This window comes from Chinchilla lanigera, unplaced genomic scaffold (assembly GCF_000276665.1).
Source record: "Chinchilla lanigera isolate Chin_1 unplaced genomic scaffold, ChiLan1.0 scaffold00002, whole genome shotgun sequence".
NCBI classification, from domain to species: Eukaryota; Metazoa; Chordata; class Mammalia; order Rodentia; family Chinchillidae; genus Chinchilla; species Chinchilla lanigera.
Genome location: NW_004955403.1, coordinates 15,920,488 through 15,938,162, shown reverse-complemented (window position 1 = coordinate 15,938,162; position 17,675 = coordinate 15,920,488). Strand labels below are relative to the sequence as shown.

Sequence of the window (17,675 nt, the reverse complement as noted above, 5' to 3'; positions counted from 1 at the left end):
AATTCTTTAACTAAAACTAAGTAGCCCTGGCCCTTGATAAAAACATAGGCAGGTAGGATTGAGTGGAAATTCTAGAAATAAATCTAAGTTAATATGGAACTTTAGGGTATTATTCATATCTTTAGGAACTTTAGGGTATTATTCATATTTAGGGCATGTTCATGTTTTTGTATCTATTTCTAAGTCTCCTGCCAAAACCAAAAATCTGTCATTTCTGGAATCCTCTCCCACAACATTGTCCTGGCAGGTGCCTCTTGATTTCATTCTATGCTTCCAGATATCAATTTTATTCTATACCAACACTCTCTGATCCAACTTTATGTACTGATGGAAATGATCTTAATCTGTCCTCTCCAAGGGGCAGCCATTAGCCATTAGCCACATATGGCTATTGGACCTTTCAAACAGGGTTAGTTTGACTTAGGAACTTATTTTACAGTTCTATTTAATTTTAATTCATTTGTGTGCAAATAGCCACATGAGGCTAGTGGGGATCTGTTGAGATAATTCTTCTATATGCACTGGCTTCCCCCGAACAGGTCCAAGTCTGTTTACACCAGTATCTGTGGTGTTGCATGAGGGATGACTGGTTTTATCTTTCCAGGCCTTATTAATTCTATTACAGATGTTTGGGAGGAGGAGGGCTGGTTACACCCCGAGGTTAACCTCCAAATAGATGACCGAAGGCTCCAGTCCTTTCCCTGGATGCTTAAAATGGCTTGGCGCTGGTCAGACAAGATTGCAAAAATTCACTCTGAACCTCAGAGTGTTGTTCTTGTACAACAGTGAGTAAAAAAACAACAGCGGGTACAAACATGTTTATTCACCTGCTTCAAGGGAACTTCAGCTTTCTTAGTGTTGCCATGTCTTTTCTTAGAGAAATGGGTCTTTGAGGAAGCCATGTAGTCAGTGGTTTTAAATACACACCCACCTCAGGAAAGCAGAACACCAGACTGAGGGTTTCCCAGCCATGCAGGGGGGAAACTCATATTTTGCAAAGAATTTCTAGTAATTTATGTACAAGTCAAAACTACACAGATAACTCTGAGCTAAGTCAAATAAAATGTTAAGCTGCACTCTGGCATGGGACCTTGGGACACAGGTCTCTCATTTGTCTTTCAGTTCTTGCATTGACCTCCGTGGCCTGATGAAAGCTGCTCACCTTCTCGGAGGTTAACCCCTTGATCTGCATGAAGAGGAAGCACTGCATTGTGTAAGTGGGGTTGGGGTTGCGGGTGGTGGTGCTACGGTCTAACACGAGTAAACATCAACAGAGGTCAATTTCCTCCTAGTGTCTTCTCCCACAGGGCTCCACCGTAAAGAACACAATTGCTGCAGGAGATTCTAGAAATCACCATCGAATTAGGAAATGGAGCATGAGATATGCAAAGACAAAAATGATACCAGCAACAGACTAAAAAAGCAGATGACAAAAGCCTGCGCACACCTGCCCCATGCTCGGGCACCACCTTGGAAACTAGTACTTGTTGCCGAAACTCAGAGATGCAGCCATCAGTACTGTGCTGAGTTCCCCCTTCTCACAATGTGGTTCCAGTATTTGCTTTTCAGTTAATTAAAAGCATTACCAGAGTGGTGAAGGACCTATTCAAGCAAATGATTGCAACCACTTTGAATAAAAAATAATGAGTTCAACATCATTTTATCTAGTAGAAGGATAAGTTCTTTGCTGTCAAGTGTTCAGAATGGCCTACATTAGTGTCTCTTGCAATATGCTGCTCTGGCCCAGCTCGAATTTCAACTCAAAATATACATGTGAGTGTTTGCATCTCTGACTTTTCACCAGTGAATCCCTGATGGCAAACAGCTTTCTTCCCTCTGCTTCCCCCATTCTGTTTGGGTGCTCTTTGAACTTCACTATGTCCTCCCTTAGCGATCATAAGAGACGTCTGACTGTGACACAAAGACCTTTGAAATCACACATTAGAGACAATGACACATAAAGTCGGTTATGAGAACTAGCGTGGTGTAGAAATACATTATCAATGCACACATCAGATATTTGCTTAGAAGAAAGCTTTCTAAACTGGTGCATTTGAAGATTCATTTTGTTCATGTCTGACTGCTTATGATTTATAATAGTAAAGCTTCTTTCTATCTCTCTCTTTTAACTGCTGCACTGAAATTTACATAAGTAAATATGTACTGTACAAAACTTTGTGTATGGTTCAGGGCAATTTTACCTCTGTAGAACATTTGGGTTGATCTACAACTTTGCCTACCAGGAAATGGTTTTAAGTGTGATATTTTAGAAAGATAAACTAAAGAATTCTGGTTTTTCTTTTTGTCATAGGAGGTGACAATATGCAAATACAGAGAAAGTGATGTACAGTTCATATTTTATCCTATTTTGGAATATTGTTCTGTGGTGTGACTCTGAGGATGAGTGCTTGTAATATTACAGGAGGCACCAAGTATTGGTGCTCTTGTCTTTGCTGTCATTAAAGAAGCTGGGCTTTAAATATTACCATGAGTCCTCTGATCTCACCAATGTCTCCTTCTGATGTTGCTTCTCCACTGTTTTTCATAATTTTTTACCTTTACATACTTTCTCCCGTTACCAACAACTCATACCTATTCCATGGTGATGTGTTATTTATTTAATTATCCATCCATCTGTCCATCTATCCATTCTATCTGGGGAGAAATCATAGAATGAGATAAGGCTAAAATTAATCACAGAGAAAGAAAGATTCCCATAGGAGGGTTTCGTTCAATGTGCTGGATTTTTGTCTCCATTTTTTCTCTTTGTAGATGCTATTTGGACAAATTCCAGGATGATACCTTCCCTAAACAATAGCTTCCCCACTGAAGCTATTTTATAGTTGATTTTCTTCCTTTACAATTTCACGATTTGGAGCAATATTTCTGGACACTTAACCTCTCACTCCTTCTCAACAGGAATCTCTTTTTGAGAATAACAAAGCTAGGAGGGGAAGCAGGTGTTCAAAGCTTCAGGGGCCACCACTGGGGAAAAAAAAAAGAAAAAGAAGCAGAAAAACGTTCTTCTTCTATCTTTGTAGAATATAATCTTTTTTTAAAAAAATATGCTTTCCTGGGTATTATATTGTCAGGTTTATTCAAATTGCTTAACTGTGAGTGCATGTGACAGCCTTGCCTGAAAATTTCTGAGCGGTTCTGTCTTCTCTTGTTCCTGCTAATGAGAGGGGAGCCCCGTGCAGCACACGCCTGTGTCACGGTGCTTGCCCTGACCCGGGGTAACGGGCTGAACAAGACAGGGACAAAGCTTCCAGGAGCTCATCATTAGTCCTCTATAATTGTCGTCTGTAAGAATCCACAGATCATGAATCAGAAAGTCCAATTTTGAAACAAGTTATTTTTATAATACAGTCTAAGCTATTTTTAAAACCATCCTGTGGCATAAAATAAATTAAAATCATATAGGTCCACTCCTTTTATTTTCTAATTGGATATAAAGTGATCTAAAATGATCTATAGGAATAATTAAACTTTTTAAAGTGATAAATTAGTGAAATTAATGTGGTAATTATTGTGAGACATTGAAATATTAGTACTCTGCATTCAAAAAAAAGTTGGAGAAATTCACTGATGATACTTTTTCTTATTTTTCTCTTACGTTTTATCTTAAATCCTTAAGCATTCTAAATTCTCACTTTATGTAAAAACTAAAATAAATTATTTGATAATTGGGGAAGGGATTAAAAAATAATTAAGATATATACAGTACCAACTCCCCAGGGGGAGATAATCATTATGTACTGCACGCATGCACTGTACTGATAAAAACAAGTTGGTTCAGTATACTTCCTTGATCGAGCACATAAATGTTTCTCAAGTCAGGCTGCATTTCAGATGTCATCTTAAAAAATCCCTTAAACTTAACATTTTATGAACGGAGAATTGAACATTTTCATATATTATTACAAGGTAAATTGGTAGAGTCTCTGTGATAAAAATATTTTAAAGATCCATAAAATTGGACCCAGAAATTCTAGTTCTAAATTTTCTAGTTTATTCTTTGCTCATACAGATATATGCAAATATGTAAAGAAATTAATTGGCATATTTTTATTATACTAAAACATAGAAACAACCCAAATGTCACTATTAGAAAACTCATTATAAAGTAAAATTTTCTGTGTCTATAGTGTGGACTAGATAGAATTATTAAAATAATGAATAAAACAATAAAATGATGCATCCATTAAAACAATAATAAACCTAATATTATGTAGTAATTAACATTTACTAAATAAATGTATAAATCATTTGCTCACAACATTCCTATGATATATGTACATATACTTATTAATTCTGTTTTACAAATAAGAAAACTGAAATAAGAAAACCAAGTGATCCTATTGTGACCAAGGTAGAGAGGCTATTTCACGAACAGAACTAGTCTTATTCTATGTTCTAACCCATATAAACCATGATAGAGGTATGTAAAGTTTGCATCTATTTATAAGAGGGGCTGGGGATATAGCTCAGCGGCACAAGTGCCTGTCAAATGCGAGGTCCAGAGTTGGATCCCCAGTACCAAAAATAAAAAAAAAACTTATAAGAAAAATATTTTAAGAAAAATATATTTTTTGTTTGTTTCTCATTTACTACTCTCTTTAAAATAATTAAAAAATATATTTGGGAAGGAATGTATAGAATCTACATCCTTAATTTATGTAATGAATGTAATTCTTTAAAAATATGCCTTACTAAGTATATTATTGCTTGTTAGTTCATAGAACATGGTGCCATACATTCAATATAAACTTTTCAATAGAGGTAAAGGTGTTTATAAGTTATACATCACAAAGCACGTGTATAATACTGCACTAGTCAATATGGTAGCACATCTTGCTTTTAACATGTGGATCTGCTGAACTGAAATATGTTGTGTGGTTTTTTTGTTGTTGTTGTTTTTGGTTTTTTTTCCGGTACCGGAAATCGAACTCACGACCCTGGGCTTTCCAGGCAGGCTCTGTGCCACTGAGCTAAATCCCCTGCCCCTGAATTGAAATATGTTGTAAATACCAAATCTCACCAGATTTGGAAGATTTAGTATAAAAAGTCATAACTATCTTGCTAATATCTCTATATTAATTTCACGTTGAAATAATATTTTATTAGGTTAAATGAAATATGTTATTTTAATAAATTTCATCTGCCTTTACTTTTGAAAATAAATCTACTAGAAATTTAAAAGTACATTCTATTTCTATTAGATAGTAATTCTGTAAAGCATTCAGGTCTCATTGCATTTCACTTTCCCCCCTCTAGCACTGTTCCTCTAGCACAGTGCCTCTCAGTCTTTGATATATGTTTGAGCCACCTGAGAAACATTCATACAGTAGCATTCCCTCCGGCCCCAAGGTTCCGAGTGAATTGTTTTAGTGTGGGGCTCCAGCATCATTATCTTTTGAAGACTATTCATCTAATAGGGTAAGCCATTCGAATTACTCTAAGTCTAATATGGTTGCTGAGGAGCTTAATTTTCAAAAAGTATTTTTAAAAATAATATCCTAGATGCTAAGTTCTGTTTCTTAACTAGATAGGATTTTTTACTTTGTTGAACAATGCCAAATAAATTGGAAAATGGGATTTTTTTCAGATACATAAATGCCTTTAAAATTGTTGTTTATTTAGATTGTTTCTTAATTATTGTTGGAATAAATAAGTCTTATCTATGTATTACTATTTGTCCTCCAAATTTGACCAAGAAGCAGCATTTAAAGCACTTCATATGTAGGAAACAAAAGATGGTTATGAGTCACTAAGTGTGAGCAAGAGAACTGGGTCAAAGAATATGTCTTTGCAAGTCACAGAAACACATTTTTTGGCCTTTAATAATCCCAGTGCCATATAAATGGGCTATCATAGACATACTGATAGAACCTTTCATGCCATTCTGGATAAACTCTAGCTTTATAAAATGTCACCAAGCTGGGCGTGGTGGTACACCCCTGTAATCCCAGCACTCAGAAGCCTGAGGCAGGAGGATTGTTGTGAGTTCGAGACCAGCCTAGGCTACAAAGTGAGTTCAAGGCCAATCTGAACTGCATAGCAAGACCCTGTCTCAAAAAGACCAATAAATAAATAAATAAATAAATAAATAAACAAAAAAAATGCCAACAAAAGTTGATTCCTATCATATAGTATGATGTTCAATGGAGCCAATATCCAATTTATCTAATTTTCTATCATTTTTTCAAAATTTGTTCTCCTTTCTGCCACTGTGTCCTGATCCATATTTTTATTTCCATTGCTGATTTGAAGGTAGTGAGAAGAAACCACTGAGAAAGAAACAAAGATAAAATTGTGGTACAAAATTATCAGCTTTCCCGAGAAAAGAAAGTATTCATGGGTTCTGGGAAGGTTTTTTTTGTCCTCTCGAGTATCTGCTACATAATTGGCTTCTATTTTTATGATATCAGAAACTAAACCATAGAGCTGTCAAAATTTTGTTCATACTTGTTAAAAAGTTGCCTTCTATATGATTTATTTTGTTCCAAATTACAGAGAGCCCCTTAGCAACTGTGTGTATTGACAAGACAGATCTAAACAAGAATGGGAGAGCTGAGAACAGGCACCTGTCTGCCTGGTTCACTACATCTCCCCGTGGTTCAGTAAACTAATGCATGCCTTATTTGGAAATGAAGCAAAATATAAATTTATGACAGAATATTTCAAAGTATAATGTAGCTCCATCATGATAAAACTGCTTAACCGTGAAGCTCTAATTCAATCACTAAATTCTTCACTTGTCCTATTTCAATATTTGCTCCTGAATAATTCTAAACTTAGATTACTGAATAATTTTGAAATGTAAAACATTTTAAAAATGTAAAAACCATTAGATTTGAATCTCAAATTCATGGGAAAAATTCCAAGCTATAATTTAAGCTTAATCTACCAAATATTCTTTCATTTGGCCATGGCAAATGGCAGCTATTTAATATCTTAAAACAGATCCAGCTACTGTAGCTTTCAAACAAATTGTAATGCCACGTTTAGCTAAGTTATAGAGGTCAGGTGACTGAATTGAGCGTGACCTGACCTTCCAGGGCAGTGCACTGGGTTAGAACCTGGGGCCTGAGCGACAGTCCCAGAAGTCCTGGAAAGCCTGTTATGTAGGGTTAACCTAGCTCTGAGCTTATGTTGGGCGATAGTTGAGTCAAATGTTTTGTGAAGTGGAATTGGAATTTGTGAAACAAGCCAAGAAAACTACTGATCTAGCAAGCTACCACCACACCAGGTAAGAATGTGATTTTCTGATCAAGTTAGCATCTTACAAAGGTTTAAAGTCAGAAACTTTGCAGCTGTTTGCAGAAGGTACCTCTACCAGGCGTACAAAAAGCTTAGCACAATAATCCTAATGACTGCTGGATCTTGTTCAAGCCTTGTCATCTACAGTTAATCTGTTTTGTATGAGTGGTTAAAGGTAAATAAAATTTCAAGAGAAAAGAAATTCATGCATTTGCTAACTTTAAAGCAATCTGAAATTAATCTGTATTAATTGTGTGATAGCTAACTTTTTAGAAATGCCAGTGCTTTGGAAATGAGTTTGTGCTGGATAAACCCTGAAGAACACTGATAACCAGCTGACTTCTGGGATTTTGTTGTTTTTCTTCAGTAGCAAAATATAACAATTATAAACTTATTTTCTGAGTTTATAAATGAACTGTGTTTGAATTACGATTCTCTCACTTACTAGCTCTATGGTTATGAACAAAAAATAAACTACTCTTTAGATTCCTGAAAGTCTAAATAGGAAAAAAATAGGAAAACTGATTATACATATTCAATATTATAGTGCTATTGTAGGAATTAATCTGATTAATAGCTATGAAATAGCTAGGATAGTCAATGCTCAGTAACTGTGAGCTGTTGATATTGGCAATTGCACAATTGCAGAAAATTATACAATTATGAAAATAAAACTATGCAAAGCTTTGACAAGTTTCATATACTTTTGACAACACTTGTGGGTAGCAGATTCTAAAATAGCCAGACTAGTTTGTTTTGCATTCTCTCACTTATTTGTTGCTTAGTTACCTAATAACTAAAGTTGAAAGAATTAGTATTTAAATACAAATTCTCATACTCCTAGTTAATGACAAAAATGTCTCTAAAAGTGTAGCAATTACGTCATGATTATGGTCAAGATTTGCTAAGAATTTATTATTTCCAGACACTATGCATAATTTCATTTACTCTTCTTCACAATAACTCTATGATACACGTCTGTTTATTATGATGATGATGCATAAAAAAGCTAAAGCATAGAAAAGTTACATAACTTGCTGCAAGTCCTGCAGTTGGTAAATATTAAAGATGTAATTCAATCACAGAAAATCTAATTTTAACAACTACAGTTTTCAACCTGGTACAGTATTTTTAAATTATATGCATATTGAAAGACTTAAGATAAAGTAGGTAAATCTTATTGAAAAGTATTCATGTAAAAGTGCATTTTACAAAGCTAAACTTACAGTTAGGTTTATTGACTGATATTGAAATATTTTTATATGTAATGAGGCTAAAGTTAGCCCAGTGGGCAGTCAGCCCAAGATACACCAAGTGAATTTCATGGTGGTGCTAATGCATTCTTAACACCTCTGGTAGTTCAACGATTAGGATGTTGAAGCATAGTATAGATTGCTGATCACTAATACAGATCTCTGTATACTAAATTTCCATACCATTATGTTATTCTTTTCAGAGATGCACCGATGTGTTACTTTAATACACAAAATATCAACCGCAAATTGCAATTGAGAGGGTACCCTTTATGATTGTCTTTTCTCTTGAACCTATCATAGATCAGAGCTTTATAAAAAACAGAAGTCCTCTACAGCATAATGCTAAAGATGCTGATGGGAACATAGGTGCTCTGGTGATTGTGATGAAATCAGTCATATGTTTTCAGAAGAGTAGGAAGACCAAATTGATGAATCACCTGAAACCATCTGTTACTGTTATAAAAGCACCAGCTGCAAAGAAAACAAAAATACCATGAAGATATAGTGAAAATTATTTGAAATTTGGATTGTAATGCACTGTCAATGAGCATAAACTTCTTCATTAGGTGTAACGTGTTTGAGAACACTCAAATATCTAGTAGGAACACATTCTTTCTCAAACATCAGTTTTAAAATGTGCAAAGATTATGATGGGAATTTTTCACAGCAAACCAGGGAGACACGCAAAGTCTCTGAACCATCAGCAGTGGGTGGCAGGAGATGAAATTTCAAAGTAGTAGAACCCTTGTTTATAATGTTGGTTTTCATTGGCAAGATTGGGGCTGCTTGATTAATTGGTGGGACACTTATTGTATTAGCTGCCAAATAGTGCACGTGGTGATCTACAGGACAAAGCAAGGAGGAAGGGTGTGCCGGGGCAGCTCTTTCAAATACATTGACATATATGACCCAGTGTTTATTATCTTGAGTATAAGGAAGCCCATGACATTCACTGCAAACTAAGATGAATTCCCTGATATTAGCAATTCAGCTGACTTGGAGTGTTTGTCAGATCTGAGCTGGATGAAGAAGCCCAAAAGGACATATTGTTTGGCCACCCTTTGTTAAATCTTACAACTGAAAAAGAGATTTTAGCATTATTGATAATTTCAAGATAAACAATAACATGAAAGTGATGTATTGGCTTATGCACAGATGGTGGGAAGGCAGTGGTGTCCAATAAGAATGGCTTGTTCCCTGGAGTCAAGCTGTTGTACTGGAAACCAGATCTACTGCCTGTTTCACACATGGGGCAAATTTCACCACCAGAGATGGTTTTTGAAATTTAAAAAAGAGCCCAATGGAACTATCAAGATTTTCAACCACATTAAGTTCAACAAATTGAATTACCAATCTCAGCTTTGAGAAAAAATCAGCCTTGGTTACAATTACTGTTTCTTTTAGTAGCTTGAAGAAAATCTGCACATCTTTGGTGATAAATTTTACACAATATAAAAGGATAAATATGTAATTTAAATTATCTTTGTAAATAAGCATTTTGAAGACATATTTTTCCTTTGAATAATGTAAACATATCATTTCAAGGTATGCAAATTTCCGTTCTTCCACCTGAAATAAAGAATAGACATGATGATCGTTGATCTTAATCTTAGAGACATATATCCTGATTACCAAGAGCTGGATTATTGTATCAGCCTGGATGACCTCATAAAAATTTATCAAAAGAAGTAACTACAATATTTAACACATTATAGATGCTCATTTGATAAACATCCCTATAAGTACCTGGATTGGGAGAAGGAATGTGTGCACATATTTTTGTGATGTGGTCTACATTACCAAATTTCCTTGATATATTCATATTTAAATACATTCTGCAAATGGGTTCTTTTAAGACTTTATTTACCTAAAGATACTTACAAAATTTACGGCTCATGATCTGTTAAGTACGTCATATTCTGTATACTAGGATATTTGTAAAGATGGTTCAGGAATTAGTACATATGGCCAATTTTGAGTACATTTTCCATAGATGCTTGAAATGTGATGAATCTTCTCTTGTAGATACAAAGCTCACACTGTAGCTCCTAACAAAATGGTCTTAGTGTTATTATTCATGTCCTCTATATACTTGTGAATTTTTGTCTTCCAGTTCTTTCAAAGTCTGACACAGCACTGGTAAGGTTTTCTATTCCTAGCGTTTTACTTTGTCTGTTTTAGTTTTCTCATCAAAACTGTTCATTTTTTTCAGCACATTTAGATTACCATGATTATAACTTCATCATAGATTGTAACTATTTGTATAGCAAGTTAAACGCTTTGTCCCATTAAGAATGTTTAACCTTGATTTTTGAATTTGTGACTTGAATGTCTTCTAGTCTTTACACTTGGTCACAGGTTTCAGGTGTACATTTGTCCAACAGTTTCCTTTCAGTCGCTCTGAGTTACCTTTATTTTATTATGTGTTTATCTTGTCTTTTTTGTGTAGCACATACAGTTCCATTTTTGACCAAATTTTGAGAATCTTTTTTGATGATAAATGTATCATACTCATTTTTATTCTTTCTTTTTAATAGATTGGCATCTCTGTTTCTCTTTCTATTTTTGTCTTTTATTGCATCTCAGCTTGTTTTCCTCTATATTCAGCACCAGATAATTGTTCTCCCTAGTAATTTTAAGCTAAGAAATGTATATCTAGATATGTCAACTGTGAGTTATGTTTATTTGTTTGTTTTGGTTTTCTGAGACAAGCTCTTACCTTGAAGTTCAGGCTGTCCTTGAACTCACTTCTCATCTCCCTGGATTTCTGGCAAATCATCCTCCCAATTTTCCATTCACCTCTTAGGGTTTGTGTCTCTCCTTCGTATCATACTATTCTTCTCCACCGGACCTTTACATGTTATCATTCTTCAAGGCTAGATCTCAGGTCCTTGACCTCCTCTCTGAGACATCCTCCTCAGCTTGCACGCCTCAAAATCCAGGCCTGCTAGTAAGTACCTAATCGGGTTTACTAAAATGTATTTCATTACTTACACCCATGTTCCATTATTTTCTTAAGAAGAGTGATGTTTCTTTCCATTTTATCTCATTTTTTTCTACATTGAGCCATATTTTCTTTAGGCTTATGGTTTATTAATCCTATTCCCCAGTGTCAGCTGCTAGGTTATGTCCCTTCGTACATACAATCAACCAGTGAAGAGATGGAGATGTGTATGCTATGTAACTGTCACTAAGATATCACTACTGAGACCCTGTCAGACTTTCCACAGAGTCAGGAAAGTGATTAATTTCCAAAAGGCATAATAACCCTCTTCTTAACTTTCAGAGATTTTCCATTGATATGACAGAATGGTGAGTTTGCCAGAATAAAGATGCCAAAGTGATCCAAGGTATCGTCATTTTTTTTTTTTTTTTTTTTTGGTTTTTCTCCGAACTCACGACCTTGCGCTTGCCAGGCAGGCGCTTTTGCCGCTGAGCGGTATCGTCATTATTAATGTTACTGTCTGTTACTATCAACGATTCACAGCTGTGTTTCACAAGATACTTAGATTTTATAGAGAACTTCCCAGCATATGCAAATGTGATCTGTGAGTTTTGAACTCTGTAGAATGATAAAAGTTTCACCTTAGCAAATAGCTGCTTGAGGAAGTAGAATAATTTTCACTTTAAGAAGTGGGAATTTATAAGCACGGAATGTAAGCCCTCCTTGAGCAGAAACTTGCCTGCCTCTAAAGCACTCTCTCTTTGCTATTTTCATCCTGATGCCCTGCTGTCCAGCTATATGTAATCACCCTCATTCCCAATCCATCCAGGCTGTTTCCTTACTCAGTAACTTTATTCATCTGTTCTTATTTGTTTTTGTTTTTGTTTTTCTCCGGTACCGGGAACCGAACTCACGAGCTTGCGCTTGCCAGGCAGGCGCTTTGCCACTGAGCTAAATCCCCAGCCCCTATTCATCTGTTCTGTATTTCTTGGAATGTCCTGTGCTCCACGGTTCCTTATGCAAAAACAAATGAACAAAGAACAAATTCCTTTTCTACGACTTATTTCCAGCATCATCTGCTTGTGAAATCTCTTCAGTCACAATTTGTTCTGCTTGAATCCTGTGGTACTCCTCTTATTCCCTGTAAATACCCCAAATATTACAATAATTGCATCCTGTTCCACTCATTTCTTTGCACATGTTTTTCTCCCAGCTCACTGAGGGCTGGCATACCATGTCTTATTAGCAGCAATGCCCTTGTACAGTTCCAGGTATAAAGATGCTTAGAAATGCTTTGCTGTATTCAGGAGTGATAGTCCAATTGTTCGCAGCCATACTGACCAAGAATTGGCCAACCTGAATAGATGTTCAAGCAGTCATAAGGGACACCATATTGCTGCAATTAACTGAACATTGGCCCTTTATATACATGCCCTTTTTTATTATCTTGTTATGTGTGAATCTGGTGAAATAACATGTAATAAATAATTCATTAGTTAATGTAGTTCTGTTCAAAACCCAGTGTCCTAAATGAGCAAAACATCTCTGGTCTAGACTTCTATCTTTGCTTTATACCATGTCAGGTTCCATGAAAAAAAAGAATCTCACCAATTTTCATATTAACATATCCTCCAAATTATTTAAAAGAATATTGAGTTTTACCTTCTGTAGAAGGCTTATGACACTCTTCAAGTAATTCTCCATCATATAAAGTGCTTTTAACTTACCAGCTAGATTGCTAAGAACAATGAGATCATAAGCTTTTTATCAAAATATTCCTTATACAGAAGCCAGAGCTATGTTAACCCTTGACCACGTTAAATAAGAATCCACTGACAGAGGGGCTGGGGATTTAGCTCAGCGGCAAAGCACCTGCCTGGCAAGCGCAAGGTCGTGAGTTCGGTTCCCGGTACCGGAAAAAAACCAAAAAAAAAAAAGACCAAAAAAAAAAAAAAAAAAAAAAGAATCCACTGACAGCTCCACAGCATGCAGAGTGAGAGGCCAACCAGTGAGACCAAAGCAACAATAGTTGCAGAGAAGAAAAGAGCTGAGCTGCCTCTTTTTGACCTCCTGGAGCTAGTGGTGCTCTTCCTCTTAAAATACTTAACTAAGCAAAGGTTAAGGTGAAATTAAAGTGAGTCAATGTATGATGACTTTTCTCACGATCCTTAAAGGAAAGTATGTATTTGGGCATGTGATTTGTTATCATGTTTTAAGAGAGTGCTGTTAGAATTTCAGCCTGTAGGATCACAAATCTCTGAAATGCTACTTAATCTTTAGAAAGTATTTACAACAATCCAATGCCCCATAGAATAAGAGTGCATTTAATGTGGCAGAACATGATGGAGGGGAGACAATGAAAGAGAAAGCACAGCTTGAAGTATAGTAAAACTGGGTGACTTACACCTCCCTGCTGAAGGCAGCAGACTTGCAGTTATGGAACTGCTAATCTGTTCTACTGTTTTTTAATCAGATGTTGGCATTATCTGCCACTAATTGCTTTTTCATTTCCACTTGTAATTATTCCATTGCATGTTTGTAGTGAGAAGCTGAAAATGAGGCAGATCACTGAGAAAGAATTAATTGTTAATGAATAATCATCAGTAGGAAGCCAATTTCATTATCTTCAAAGAGGTAGCCAGAGATTAACCACTAGCTGTGGTTCTCCTACTTTCTGTGCATGACTGTAAAGTAATCACAAATAATCACGCCCTCCAACTTCATCAATTATTTTCTATTATGTGGATTGATACCCATTTTTGTCTTTGTTGTTTAATTATAATGGCAGTATTCATGCTGGGGAGTGCTAATTGGAAGGTGTTACATTCAGTGGGCTCTAGGCCTAATTATTAGAGCATCTTCTTCATTAGCACATGATCCTACAAGGTTGCATGGTAGGAGTTACTAATTTTTCTAAGTTATAAGAATATCATATTAGGAAACTTCTGCGTATCCTTATGTCAAGTAATATGCAGAAAAAATAAATCTTAGGTTTGGTCAAAGGTACCACTAGAGACTTTCTGCTTAAATAAACCAAACTGGATATTTACTCCAACACAAATCTTTGAATAAAAGACCATGCTAGCCCTTGAAGCTTGATCCATCTAGGATGGTTGAAGAGCTTTGTTTCTGCCATTTACTGACCCCCATCCTTCAGAATAGGTCACACAGCCCTTGGGATTAGTACAGCTCTCAGTGGAGCTTTGCCAGCTCTTAATGAATATATTGTGAGATGAGTTTGAACATCGGAATGGAAAGGCCCTAATGTTTGCTGCTTCCAAGGTCAAGTTTTGTCACAGGGAGAAAAGAAATATGTACTCCTACTTTACATTTGTGTCAATCTCTGTGCAGCTTCCCAAGGCGCCTTGTTGTGTATCAGCTCACTACGTCCTTTAACAGAGCAGAATGAGTCCCTGCTGATACGTATGCCATGCTTGCAGAAATTTCCATGGCATGAAAGCCCACGTCTACCTCTGCAATCTGAAAGAGTATAGTACTCAGGGTTCGTAACCACTTCAGATACCCAAGCCCTACTTCTAATGAAACTCACAGCATGCAACAACCTCAAGCTTATTGGATTACAGAGCATGTTTCTGAAACCTATCCAGAAAAGAAAACTGACAGAAGAAAGAAACATTTGGGTATAGTGGGAATAGTGTGGGTTTTGGTGTGAGTTTCAGCCATTATGTTGGTAATGTGAGCTAGTGTAAATCACTAAACATTTTGGAGCCTTAGTTTCCCTCACTAGGTAGCTAGAAAGAGTAGTAAGATATATGAAATATTATTTGTTAAATATCAAACATAAGACAGGGCACAGGTTGTTTTCTGGAAATGAACTGGATGTTTCTGAGAAGGAGTAACACCAGGTGCTGCTAAAAGCAAACCCTGAGGTTACTGACTTAGTCAAAGAGAACCTACTTCTTCTCAGGAAGCTACACCCTGAGGTACTTGTATCTTTCCTCTCACCGGTGAAAGGGGGTGGGGCTTCCAGCTTCCCTCCATCCAATGATCCTGCCATCTGAAGACATTTAGGAAGGGAAAAAGCACTGGCCAGCGTCACTGCCATCATACTCACATATATAAGAACTCAGAGGCCAACCCAGTGGCTGGGAAATGTGGTCTTCTGTGTGCTCAGGAAAGACACGATATGGTGAGCACACATTTTGTTGGCATTGGGGATGTGACTACAATACCCATTATAGAAATATCCCAGGAGGAAAGAAACATAAGAAACCTGAGGATAGGGCAGACATTGAGTAGAGATTGTGAGGCAAGAGAAAGGATCAAAAGGATAGAATTTCAGGCTCAAATGGTGGTTCTATGTAGACATGATAGCCAAGTCTGAGGGAGACTATATTTGATGAATGAGGACAGAAAAGCATAGCGAATGGCGCTCTAAACAGACCAGTGTGTAGCTTGTAGCTCTGTTATGATTAGGAAAGGCATAACCATGGAGAAAAATCTACATCAATAGACCTGGACTTTCCAATGTCCTGCTTTGAGAACGGGTCAGATGTCTCCTAAGCATTATTGTAGTCACCAATGAGAGAAATGAAGCCTGTGGACAGAGAGCATTGCTTGAGAAAGAATCCAACTAGAGGGGGCTGGGGATTTGGCTCCGTGCCTGCCTGGCAAGCACAAGGTCATGAGTTCAATTCCTGGTACCGGTAGAAAAACAAAAAGAACAAAACAAAACAAAAACAAAAGGAATGCAACTAGAACATTTTGCTAGATGACAGCAATCAGATCATTCCTTTCCATGATGACTTTTATCTAGGCACAGAATAACTTTGCCTTTCAAGGATGTCAGCACTACAGGCTTGATACTCTTCTTACAGAGAAGTTAGGAAGGAGAGAAATGGAGGGGACAGTATACTCATAGACACACTTGTAGTTTTACAGTATTCCTGCTAAGTGGAAGAAACATGATGATCATAGCATAAAATTAATAGGCTCTTTCAGTTATTCAGAGGTAACATTATTTTGGCATTTGTGTGTTGGCTTATTTCTGGATGATGAGAAATACAAGGACTCAATAGCACAAAAGTGATTTTTTTTGTGTAAATCATAATGAGACAATTTGATTGTATATTTTGTTGGGCTTGTCACTTGTCTGACTTGTCTTTCATGTGCAAAGCACTGCATAAGGTGCTAAACATGCACCTCCAGATCCTGGCCTTGTCACTGTGTACCTGTTAGAGCAGGCTTACACCTTACTGATGATTGGCTACTGTTACCAAAATTGTGTTTCTATTCCACACCTTCTCAGCCACTTGAATGCCTTTGATGAGGGAAGTATGTGATCTTCCCATCCTGCAAACCTAACCCCCAATTCTTCTATGGCCATTACCATGGCATACTGAAAATTAGAAGTTGGAGATGTTATGACTGTTCTAGTTTTTAATTCCTTTCCCTGGGACAAAGTGCTGTTCAGGTTTGAGACAGGACAATAGGGATAGCTACTCACCTTTGTCAAGAATGCCACTCTTTTGAAGGCTGGACAAGTGGGGAGGGAGGCATGATGCGATACAGACTTTCTGGAAGTAGGACATCCTGCCTATACATCCTATATATGGCCAGAGGTGGGACTCAAGTCAACATTCTTACCTATTGGTATTTAATATTTATACAAACAATAGTAATGTTGCCTTACATTGTAATACTTGTAACACTGATTGGTGTGTTCAGTACTATGCTGTGTGTATGAAAATGAAATTACAGCCCTTGCCCTATAAAGCTTGCTCTCCTCTATGTTGTCCTGAATTGCAATCCTATTTCACAGTATTTCACAGGTGAGAGAAATCCAAACTAGAGATTTCAGAGGCCTGTGGGTATTTTCAGGTATAAATGCAGTTATAAAACTAACTAATATGACCTTAAATATTATGAACTGTTTTTTGGGATTGTAGTCTTGGATGCTGGGGTAAAACTCACTAATTATATTACTCTTTAAATATATTGATGTAAAGGTAGTGCTATGTAGCTCAGAGAGGAAGATCAGTGGTTGGTCTGCAACTCCCACTCTCCCAATCTTGATACAGTTATGGAAACTATTGAATTGTTTTCTGCATTCTTCATTCTGTCAATCAGCTCAGCCATTATATTCATATTGATGAAGATCTTTCTAACACTTAATGCATTTCCAGTACTTACGCAGGAGCTAAGAGCTAATCACATTGCACTAAGCTCATATCCCATACATTTCCATTGAT

General features: G+C 36.5%; 1 long non-coding RNA gene across 1 annotated transcript in view; it reads left to right on the top strand.

Annotated features, from left to right (window-relative positions):
• The first annotated feature begins 708 nt into the window (after positions 1–708).
• Positions 709–17,675, top strand: part of LOC102019556 — an 83,552-nt gene continuing 66,585 nt past the window's right edge. The window contains exons 1-2 of the long non-coding RNA XR_259174.2: positions 709–785; positions 1,123–1,213. This is a non-coding gene — a long non-coding RNA (uncharacterized LOC102019556). The remainder of the gene's footprint in view (positions 786–1,122; positions 1,214–17,675) is intronic.